The 10,436-nt window shown below is 48.9% G+C and overlaps 1 pseudogene; it reads left to right on the top strand.

Moving 5' to 3' along the window:
- Positions 1-9,719: 9,719 nt before the first annotated feature.
- LOC119620906 (large ribosomal subunit protein eL33 pseudogene) lies at positions 9,720-10,171 on the top strand (annotated as a pseudogene).
- The last annotated feature ends 265 nt before the right edge of the window (positions 10,172-10,436 follow it).

Here is a 10,436-nt window from a genome sequence, read left to right as displayed (position 1 = left end):
CCCTTTTGGCCTCTCTGCCTGAAATATTTTACTCTGGAATTTGACCTGACTGATTTCATCTCATCACCAACGTCACTCTTCTCAGAAGCCTTCCCTGACCACAGGTCACTCCCTAGCTCATCACACTGTTTCTTGTTCTTTGCAGCACTGAGTACTCTTTTAAATCAGCTTGTTTGTAGTCTTTCCTACTCCCCCAAATGGAAACTCATTAAGGGCAGGAACCACATCTGGCTGGTGAAGGAAATCAAAGTGCTTTACCCCCAAATAGATTTCTTCGACATATTTTGAGATGGCTGTCAGGGGGCCAGGAAACAGAAGTGTCCCTGCAAAGCTGTCTTTCCTGGGGGCGATTTGCATCTGTGCAGAATCTGCATTGACGCAGCCAGGCCTTCCCTTATCAGGATCTGGGAAAGATAAGCTGAGAGTCTCACACCTTAAAGATCTGAAAGAAACCTTCACCGTCTATTCTCTCTGAGGGCTGCTTCCTGTGAGGGTTCATCTACCTAAGGAGACCACCTTTGCTCCTCAGGCCTCCTCTTCTCCCCCTCCTATAACCTGTCCTGCCACCATAATCTGATTTACCACCATGACCTGTTTTTGGCCATGCCTCAAGGGAGCTCCCATTCTTTCTGTAACCTCAAGATAGTATAAAAGCTTTTGCACTCCATTGTGGGCTTGGGTAATCACTCTGTGATGCTCCCTGTCTACACATGTACACACAGATAAATTGTATGCCTTTCCCCACCAGTTAGCCTGCCTTTTGTGCAATGATATTTCAGCAAACCTTCAGAGGGTGAAGGGGAAGTTTTCCTGTGGCCCCTACACTGGTTTTCTGCTATAACCACAGCATCTAGAATAGTACCCTAGCACACTTGTGCACATACATACACACACACACACACATTAAGTGAATAAATAACCAAACTCAGAGCAAATATTTTTTCTTCCAGAAAAAAAACTCTAGCACATACATAGAGAACTCAAGCCCAGGCCTGAACTGGAGGAGTACTGGGCTAGTTGATTCATTCAATAAATATTTATTTATAACCAGGCACCATTCTAGGCACTGGAGACATGGTGAGCAAAACACAGATCCCTGCCTCCATAGAGCTCATATTCCCGTGGGAGCTGCTGATGATGAGGAAGGCAAGAAAGAAAATGATAGTGCATGTGAGAAGCTGATAAGTGCCCTGAAGAAAAATAAAGTAGGAAGGGGGGTAGGAGTGCTGGGGTTGGGGGTCACATTTTCTTTACTGCTTGTAGTAGGAGGACACCTAGGTGTGGAAATTTAAATATGGCAGCCATTTCAGCAGAAATCTAATGACCCTGAGACAGCCAGCCTGAGGATATCAGAAGAAGAGTGCTTCAGGCAAAGGAAAGCACAAACACAAAAACCGTGAGGCTGGAGTGTGCCTGAGTGACTGAGGAGGTCTGGACAGCTGGAGTAGAATATTTGAAGGGGAGAGTAGTGGCAAGGGGGCCTATTGTCACAAGGCAGGCAACCTTCTGTCAGTGGCCTGTGCTTGAGGAGCCAGGAAGAATCAAGGACTGCAGAGCACTCAGAAATGCCTTCCAAGGAGTGTCTCAGACCCCTGCCTCTGCCACCTCTCCTGAATCTAGGGTCCTAGCCTGGCCCAGCTCCCTTGGGTGTCCTGGTTTGCTCTGCCTGTAGGCACAGGATGCTTCCATCAGCTTGGCTGAGGACAAAGAGGGCTGCTGGCAATAACCCTTACATTTGCTTGCACTATGTCCCTTAATCCTGCCATAGCTTCCCCGAGCCTACCTTAAAGCAGTCAGGGTTGGTGACTTTAACCCCACTTGACAGAGAGAAAAAATGAGATATAGAGAGCAGGCCAGTGGCCAATGTTTACAAAGATTCTCATTGAATCTTCACAAGGACCTTGGAGTTCCAGCCTCTTTTGACAGATGGGAAAAGGGAGACACAGGCATGTTAAGTGAGATTTTCTGAGGTCACACAGCCAGATCATGTCAGAGCTGGAACTGCAATTCAGATCTTTCTATCTCTGCTATTTCATGTTTCCATGATACTGCTCAGCCTCTGCAGAAGGAGTGGGAGGTTGGGAGGTGAAGCCCAGGACACAGGTAGGTCATTTACACTGAGGATGTGCTAATTAAACTTCATGGCATAATGGAAAGAATGTGGACTTTAGAATCCTTACAGACTGGAATTAAAATCCCAGAGTTGCTGTGTGACCTTGGGCAAGTTGCTTCTCTTTTCTGAGTCGTATTTTCTCGTGTCTAAAGCAGATTGAAAATCTCTACTTTGTGCAGTTGTTTCATGGATTCAGTGAAATCTTAGGTGGGCAAGTGCCCCATTTGGTGTCCAGCACATAGTCAATGCCTATCAGTGTGGGGCCTTCTTTGTATGTTCATTGAGTTATGTCTGACTGAAGTGAAAAGGCAGAGACTGCTGGCACTGTGGCCAGTCTTGCTACCCCGTGCCTGGGTGAAATTAGGGTTGGGGCTGGGCCTGGATAAGAGTCCCAGAGAGTGTGCTAGACTTGTCAGCACCAGATCTCAGACCTGGCCCTGAGAAGCCTTCTGGGACTAAGTCAGCCGCAATGCCATTCCTCTGCCAGTCCAACTCTTTACTGGGAACTCAGGAAAAAAAGGGTGGTGGGAGTGGATGAGCAGGGTCGGGATCTAAGCCCAGCTCTTCTCCCAGGATTCTCATCCTGCCTTTCCTCTCTCCAGGCCTGCAGAGAAAGCAGTACCCTGCCTCCAGCAGTTCTGCCCCTCCCCCACCTGAGGGTTTCCCTCCCCACAACCCCAAGGCTCTGGGCTGTTTAATGGGGTGGAGCTGTCTTTAATCTGCTCCATAAATGTTTTCTGGATCCTCATTAGAAACCATAATGTCCTATTAATATGCTGATGAGATTTCATTTGGGGCTAGGGAAGGAAGAGTAGCTGAGAAGATGTGGGGTGGGGGCGGGGGGAATGGAATTTACCGTGGGGATCCCAAGGGAACGAAGCGTATCTGAGCTCATGGTGTCTCCCCCTAGTCCTTGGGAAACTCAGGAAGACTCCGTCGCAGGCCCCATTGTTCCCTCCACACAGGCCCCCAGGGGTCTGAGTCAGCTGCTGTGGGGACTGGCAGATAGATGCGCACACGCCCCTCCACACCCCACCACTGAATACCACCTTGGGGCCTCACCCCAGTGACCAATGTTAGTCACCAAAGCCTACACTCATTCTTCATTTGTTCCTACCACTGGCATCTACACTGAATGCGCTGGGGCCTAGCACCCAGTTAGGCCCCGGGCATACGGACTTCAGTAAGATACAGCATGGCGCTTTTGGACAATGGAAAGAAGCAAGGTATGTAATGTGGCCAGCCTGTAGCCGGCTCCCAGTAAATTGTGGCTATGAAGACAGGTTTCTGCCCTTGTGTTTCTCCTAATCTGATGGGTAAGGGAGGCAAATGTGTAAACAATTAAAATCCAGCTGAGATGATGGAGGAGTTTGAGCATAACAAAGAGGGAGGGGCTATGTGTGTTCACGCGGCTGGGTGTGTGGGTGCAATTCCTTAGATATTTACAGATGTGGCTTCTGTGCCAGGCCTTTCTGCACGCTGTGCCCTCAGCCAGGAATGCCTGGTTCTGCTGGCTAACCCCACATCATGTCTGCCCCTGCGATCTCCACCATAGGCAGAGAGGGGTTGGCGTATGCAGAAGAATTGGCATCTCTGTCTTGTTTCCCTGAATGAGGCTGTGAGTTTGGGCTGGTGCCTCGAATGGCTTTCACTAATGGTCATCTGCATGCTCCTCTCCAAAGCCTATGGGCCCATGTGAATCCTTTACTCCCTGCTCAGCAAGAACCCTATTCCCTCACTTCCTTCAGACTGCCTTGGCCACTGCTGGCTCCTGACTCCTGGCTCAGACCCTCTATTCTGGCTTCTAAAGGTCATTCAGATTGGGAGCCCTGATTCAGCTAGCCCTGACTGCCTAGGCAGGCAGCTGATCCCCTTCTGCAGGGCTCCCTGCCTAACTCTCCTCCCATGGCTACCCCTGGGAGCACCTTGACCTGAGTCTCTCCTATTCCCCTCCCCTCTTCCCAGCAAAACTCCCCTTCCTGGCTATTTGGCCTCTGTCCCTAGCTGGAGCACATTTGCTGTGGTACCTCACAGTTTGCAGGCTGTTCTTTCAACCCAGTATTCAGGTATTTGGTCAGTCATCTGGGCTCTGAACTCCTCAGAACCAGTCAGTCACCTATCAATGTCTGTGACAGGTGGAAAGAACAAGTGGAACAGGCAGTGTTCAGGTTCTAACACCACTACTTATTTGCTGGGTTAGGCAAGTTACTTAAACTCTCTATGCCTTGGTTTCTATAAAGGGAGAATAATAATATCTATGTCACAGAGACCTTGTGTGGATTCAAGGAGATGATGTGAATAAAGCACTCAGCACAGTGCCTGATGCACAGGAAGTGCTCACTAAATGCCAGTTATCATTCCCCAGCCTTCTCAGAGGTTCATACAGGTTATTGCCAAGCCCACACTGCCGCTGCCCAGCCTCCAGGTCTTTCCCCTGCCCCTAGTTCAGCTTATTCCTGTTGCCCAAGTTCTGTCTTTGAAATCAGGCGGACCTGAATTCACTTCTAGTTCTACCACTTAACTCCGTGAGTATTTCTCTGATCCTCAGTTTGTTTCTCTGTAAACTGGCGCTATGAATTGCCCCCCTCCACCACCAGGTTGATGTGAGGGTCAAATGAAATGGCTGCCATCACAGTGCCCATCACGATGTCTGTCACATAGTAGGAATTTATCTTACCACATCCATGGAGCTCAGGTATGAAACCAGCTTGGCTTGGGCCCAGGGGTGGGGTAGGCACAGAGGGAGAAGAATGACTGGGAAAACTGACATAGATGCCAAGAACGCCCTAGTAAGGGTAGTCAAGCTCACCGAGGCAGTGCCTGAAGGGCAGAGTAAGCTTAGACATGAGGTAGGCAGTGGGCACTGACAAGAGTACTGAGCTGACTTTTGGGTCCAGTAGAAGCAGTAATACTAAATCTTGCAGAATGCAGTCCCAGGCAGTAACACCCTCATCCCTGCGGGTGGGAGTGGGAGTAGTACAAGGTGGGACCTGGGGAATATGCTGGTGGTGGTGGTCAGGCAAAGGGTGAGAGATGCAAGGAAAAAGGCCCATACTAGAAAGAACCCAGCAAGTGGGGATCAGGTAGAAACAGAGCGTGGGAGGAGAGCCAGGGCCCCCACACCAGCACCCCACATACCTGGTCTGCTGTCAGCAGCATTGAACTGCAGGCTGGTGGGGCATAGGTTTGGGGGACTAGGCTGCCTGGGGTTGGTTTCCCATTTACTAGCCATGTGACCTTGGGCATGCCACTGGCCTCTCTGTGCCTCAGTCTCCTCATCTGTAAAGTAGCAATCATATTCCCTACCCCATAGGATTGTGCTTTACTATGTGTAAAGCACTTAGACCCGGGGTTGGCATATAAGTTTTGCTATTAATAGTATTACTTTAGCTATTACTTTATGATCCTGCGTGCCCCTCCCAGGTCTGTCTTAGCACCCGGGCCAGGAAGGGAGGACCCTCAGGAAGGCAATCTGACTGGGGATAAAGTCTGGTGAGGCTGACAGTGGGGAAAAGCTGAGATAGGTGCATCCACTCTCTGCCTTCCCATCAGTACCTGCTCCTCTGAGGTAGTCTCATCTCCAACGGCCCTCTGAGCTCTGATCACCTGTGATATATGATCAAGAGTCCTTCATTAAGTGTCTGTCATCCTGTACTGGGATCTAACCAGGCCTGCCTTTAAGGACAAATCCAGATCCCCAGATAGGGGCAGAAAAGCAAAGAATCACAGATTCTTAGAGCTAACATCTTAAAGGGTCTAGAACTGTCCAGATTTCCAACATTCTGCCTCATTGGTTTCATGAGCAGTCAGAATTACTTAGAAATTCCAGACAATTGGCGAGGAACGTGGCTCATGCCTGTAATCCCAGCACTTTGGGGGGCCAAGGTAGGTGGATCACCTGAGGTCAGGAGTTCAAGACTAGCCTGGCCAACATGGTGAAACCCCATCTCTACTAAAAATACAAAAATTAGCCAGACATGGTGGCACATGCCTGTAATCCCAGCTACTTGGGAGGCTGAGGCAGGAGAATCGCTTGAACCCAGGAGGCAGAGGTTGCAGTGAGCTGAGATCACTCCATTGCACTCTAGCTTGGGCGACAAGAGCAAAACTCCATCTCAAAAAAAAAAAAAAAAAAAAAAGAAAAAGAAAAAGAAAAAGAAAAAGAAATTCCAGACAATCTGGTTCAAATCCTAACTCACACACTTATTAGCTGTTTAACATTGGGCAAGCAATCTGACCTTTTTGAGCCTCAGTTTCCCCATCTGTAAGATGCAGGTAACAGCAATCTCTCCCTGTAGTGTCACTGTCAGGATAGAGAGTGGTGTGAGAATAGGCAGGAAGGTCTGACGGGGGCAGACAGAATGATTATGAAAGTGGAATTTCTAAGTAAAGTGGGGTTAGGTGGGTGAGTGAGTGAGTCCCAAGTGCAAACCCAGATATTTCAAAGGCCAGTCCCTGTCTCTGACTGCCTGAAGAGTTTTCCGGTGCCTGATTCCTTCCTGCAAGGATTTGGGTGGACTCTGGTTGGATGGGGATCAAGACATGGCAGGGTCTGAGGCTGAAGTTGCGGGGAGATGGAAACCAGAGGCTGATTAACATAAAATCTCCCTGAGCTGCAACCTCCTTGACACCACAGCAAGGAAAGGCAGGAGGGGGATAGGAGTTGAGTAAGGTAGTAGAGGAAATGGAGACTTGGGCAGTGGATGACTTTAGGAGGACTCTAGAAACATACAAGCAACCTTGAAGTCAAGGCCAGGGGCTTAAAGCCAAGAGCCGGCCCACCTCAAAGCAGCCATTGTGGTTCTCCAAAGCTCAGCTTATCTCTAAGGAGCTGCTCAGATCAGGAAATCATCCATCTAAAAACATTTATTAAGCACTTACTAGGCAGACACTGGGGCTGGGAAAACAGAGGTGCAGCCCACAGGCCTTGTCTTCTTATGATTTGATATCTCTAAGTTGAAGTCCTGAGGCAGAGGCAAGATGAGGGATGGGGAGTGTGTAGAACTTTATCTCAGCTCTATCACTGATTTGCATAATACAGCCTTCTTTCTCTCTGAGCCTCAGCTTCCCCATTGGCACAATAGGAGGGGGTGGGGGAACAGATGCTTTATAAGGGCTGATGAGTCTAAGCTGGTGAAGTGGGTTCAGCGGCCATAATAGGGGCTGAGCAGAGCCCAAAGTCTCAGAGCAACAGGGCTGGGAAGCTCTTTCTGAGCCTAGAAGGTGCCCACTTCCCACCCCACCCCCTCCCCAAGCTTCCTGGCCTTCCTATACCTCCCAGGGAGGTCCTTTGGGCTGTGAAACTCCCTTCTCACCTTTCCTGCTATGTGGTGTGGTCTGTCCAGACGTCTGCTTGCCCACCAGGCCTGGAGCACTTAGGTTTTGGACCATGGAAGAGCAGCCATGGAGAACTGATGTGGCTGTTTCCCTTATAGGCCCCAGACCCTCTCTGGTGACCATAGGAGGCCAATTAGCAGAGAACAAAATGCTTCCTGCCCTGAGCCCTTACCTACCACTGCCTGCATCTGCTCGGAGCTTAATGGTCATTTGAGCTGTCTCTGGGGACAGAGGATGGGGCTTCCATGGACTGCCTGGCTCCAGGCAACAGCCTGCGTCCTGAGGGAGGCCAGAGGAGGAGGAGCAAGGTGCCTGCTGCTGCTGGAGAAGCCCAAGACAGCAGAAATACAGTATACTTGGAGCCAGCGCCAGCATCTGGAGGCTGCTCCTGCCACCTACCTGGGAACTGATGCTCCCTAGCATCTCCTGCACCTCTGCAAGGCCCTAACTGTTGATGGGCATAGTGGGTGGGTGCGGTGGGGGGCAGTGCGGGAAGCACTGAGCCTTTAGAGAATCCTCTTAGTGGAGGAAGCTGCTGGGGTCTAGCTCCTCACTGGACCCTACGCTCTTGTGGGTAGGATATGGCTAAAGGCCTTCATCTCAAACTTTCCAGTCTGGTCTGGAAAACTGGTTTCTTTGCCTGCCTGCTACAGAGAAAATGCTCAGTTGGAAGGGAGAGGAACTGGTTTATGGTTGGCGCCTGCTGCTGATGTGCTGTTTCATGGTTTTTCCAGCCCTGGGCCTCAGTTTTCTCATCTATTAGATCAGAATGACTGTGCACCTTGCCACGTCAGCTGACCGGCTTGGAAGAGTAACCTCCAAGAGTTCAGGCAGGTGGGATGGCTGATGTGGGGAAGCTGGAGTGGAGGGCACAGGGGTCAGGGGTGGAGAGAGACTGAGTCTAGAGAGGTGATGTCACTTCCGCAGAGGGATCTCCACTGATGCCCCTCTCCCACCTTGATCTGAAATCCCGCCCTACCACATGTATTAGTTGTGTGACCTTGGACAGGTCACTGAATCCTTCTGTGCCTCAGTAGAGTGGTGATTAGGACAATCTTACAAGTCACTCATAAATGAGGTTACCTTTGTGAAGCACCTAGCAGTGCCTGGACAGAACTCAGGTGAGAGAGAGGGAGGGTGGGAGCACTGTCACATGGAGAAAATGCCTGCAGGAGCCCTCAGGCACAGCTGCTGTCAGTCACCAGCCCCAGCCCCCCACCCCTGCCTTGCTATGAATAATGAACTGGTATCGATCCCCTACTCAGGAAATTCCCTGTGACCTGTGATAAAAATACACCCAGCCTGCAAGCCTGGAGCTCCAGACAGGTTTTCAACAGCCAGGGCTGAGCTTATCTGCACGGCCGCCACCCCACTCCCAGCCCTAAGATGTGGGGAAGCTGGAGTGGAGGGCATAGGGGTCAGTGGTGGAGAGACTGAGTCTAGAGAGATGAGTCTAGAGAGAGCTCAGTAGAACAGGGCATTAGAGACTGAGACCAGGTGGTGCCCACCATCTCCGCCATCCCATCTCCAGGAAGATGAGATTAAAAAGCGGGATAATCTGTGGTGGGAGGCTTCAGAGCCAGGCCCCAGGAGGGAGGACCTGGGTTTGAATCCTGCCTCTATCACTTCCTGCCAAGTGCCTCAGTTTCATCAGCTGTAAAATGAAGATAGTCATTCCTTCTTCATAGAGATAGTCCTAGATTCAAATGATTTAAGGTATGTATAAATGCCCAGCACAGTGTCTGGCCAATGGGAAGCACTCAATAAATGGCAGTTTAGGCCTTCCCAATTTTTCCTCCTGCTCCCTGTCCTTGCTGTAAAACTCAGAACTGTTTTGCAGGGGAATGAAACATTGAGTAACTTATTAAAAATAAGAGGCTTATTGATATATAACTCACAAACCATAAAATTCACCTCCTTAAAGTGCACAATTCAGTGGTTTTTAAAGTATATTCACAGAGTTGTGCAACCATCATGATTATCTAATTTTAGGACATTTTCATCTACCCTAAAAGAAACCTCTTGCCCATTAGCAGTCACTATCAATTCCCACCTCCCTTATCCCATGACCTTGACAACCATGGATCTACTTTTTATCTCTATGGATTTATCTTTTCTGAATATTTTATACTGGTGGAATCACATCACATGTGGCATTTTGTGTCTGACTTCTTTCAATTAGCTTAATGTTTTCAAGTTTCATCCGTCTTGTGCCAGGTAATAGTACTCCATTCTTTTGTATGGCTAAGAAATATTCCATCAGCTCTTCCCGCCATCTTGGCTCCTGTGGAGGCCTGCTGGGAACGGGACTTCTAAAAGGAATTATGTCTGGAAGGCTGTGGTCCAAGGCCATTTTTGCCGGCTATAAGCGGGGTCTCCGGAACCAAAGGGAGCACACAGCTCTTGTTAAAATTGAAGGTGTTTATGCCCGAGATGAAACAGAATTCTATTTGGGCAAGAGATGAGCTTATGTATACAAAGCAAAGAACAACACAGTGACTCCAGGCGGCAAACCAAATAAAACCAGAGTCATCTGGGGAAAGGTAACTCGGGCCCATGGAAACAGTGGCATGGTTCATGCCAAATTCCGAAGCAATCTTCCTGCTAAGGCCATTGGACACAGAATCCGAGTGATGCTGTACCCCTCAAGGATTTAAACTAACGAAAAATCAATAAATAAATGTGGATTTGTGCTCTTGTAAAAAAAAAAAAAAAAAGAAATATTCCATCATATGGATAAACTATGTTTTGTGTATCCATTCAAGGGTCGACAGATATTTAGGTTGTTTCTACTTTTTGGTTGTTGTGAATAATACTGCTATGAACCTTCATGTACAAGTTCTTCTGTAGACACACGTTTTCATTTATCTTGGAGATATATACATATATAACATTTTGAGGAACTGCCAAACCATTTTCTAAAGCAGCGGCATAATTTTACATTTCCACCATCGTGTATGATGGTTCCAGTTTCTCCACATCCTTG

Source organism: Chlorocebus sabaeus, chromosome X (assembly GCF_047675955.1).
Source record: "Chlorocebus sabaeus isolate Y175 chromosome X, mChlSab1.0.hap1, whole genome shotgun sequence".
In the NCBI taxonomy this organism is placed as follows: Eukaryota; Metazoa; Chordata; class Mammalia; order Primates; family Cercopithecidae; genus Chlorocebus; species Chlorocebus sabaeus.
Note: the sequence above shows the minus strand (reverse complement) of the source record. Positions and strands in the feature narration are given on the sequence as shown.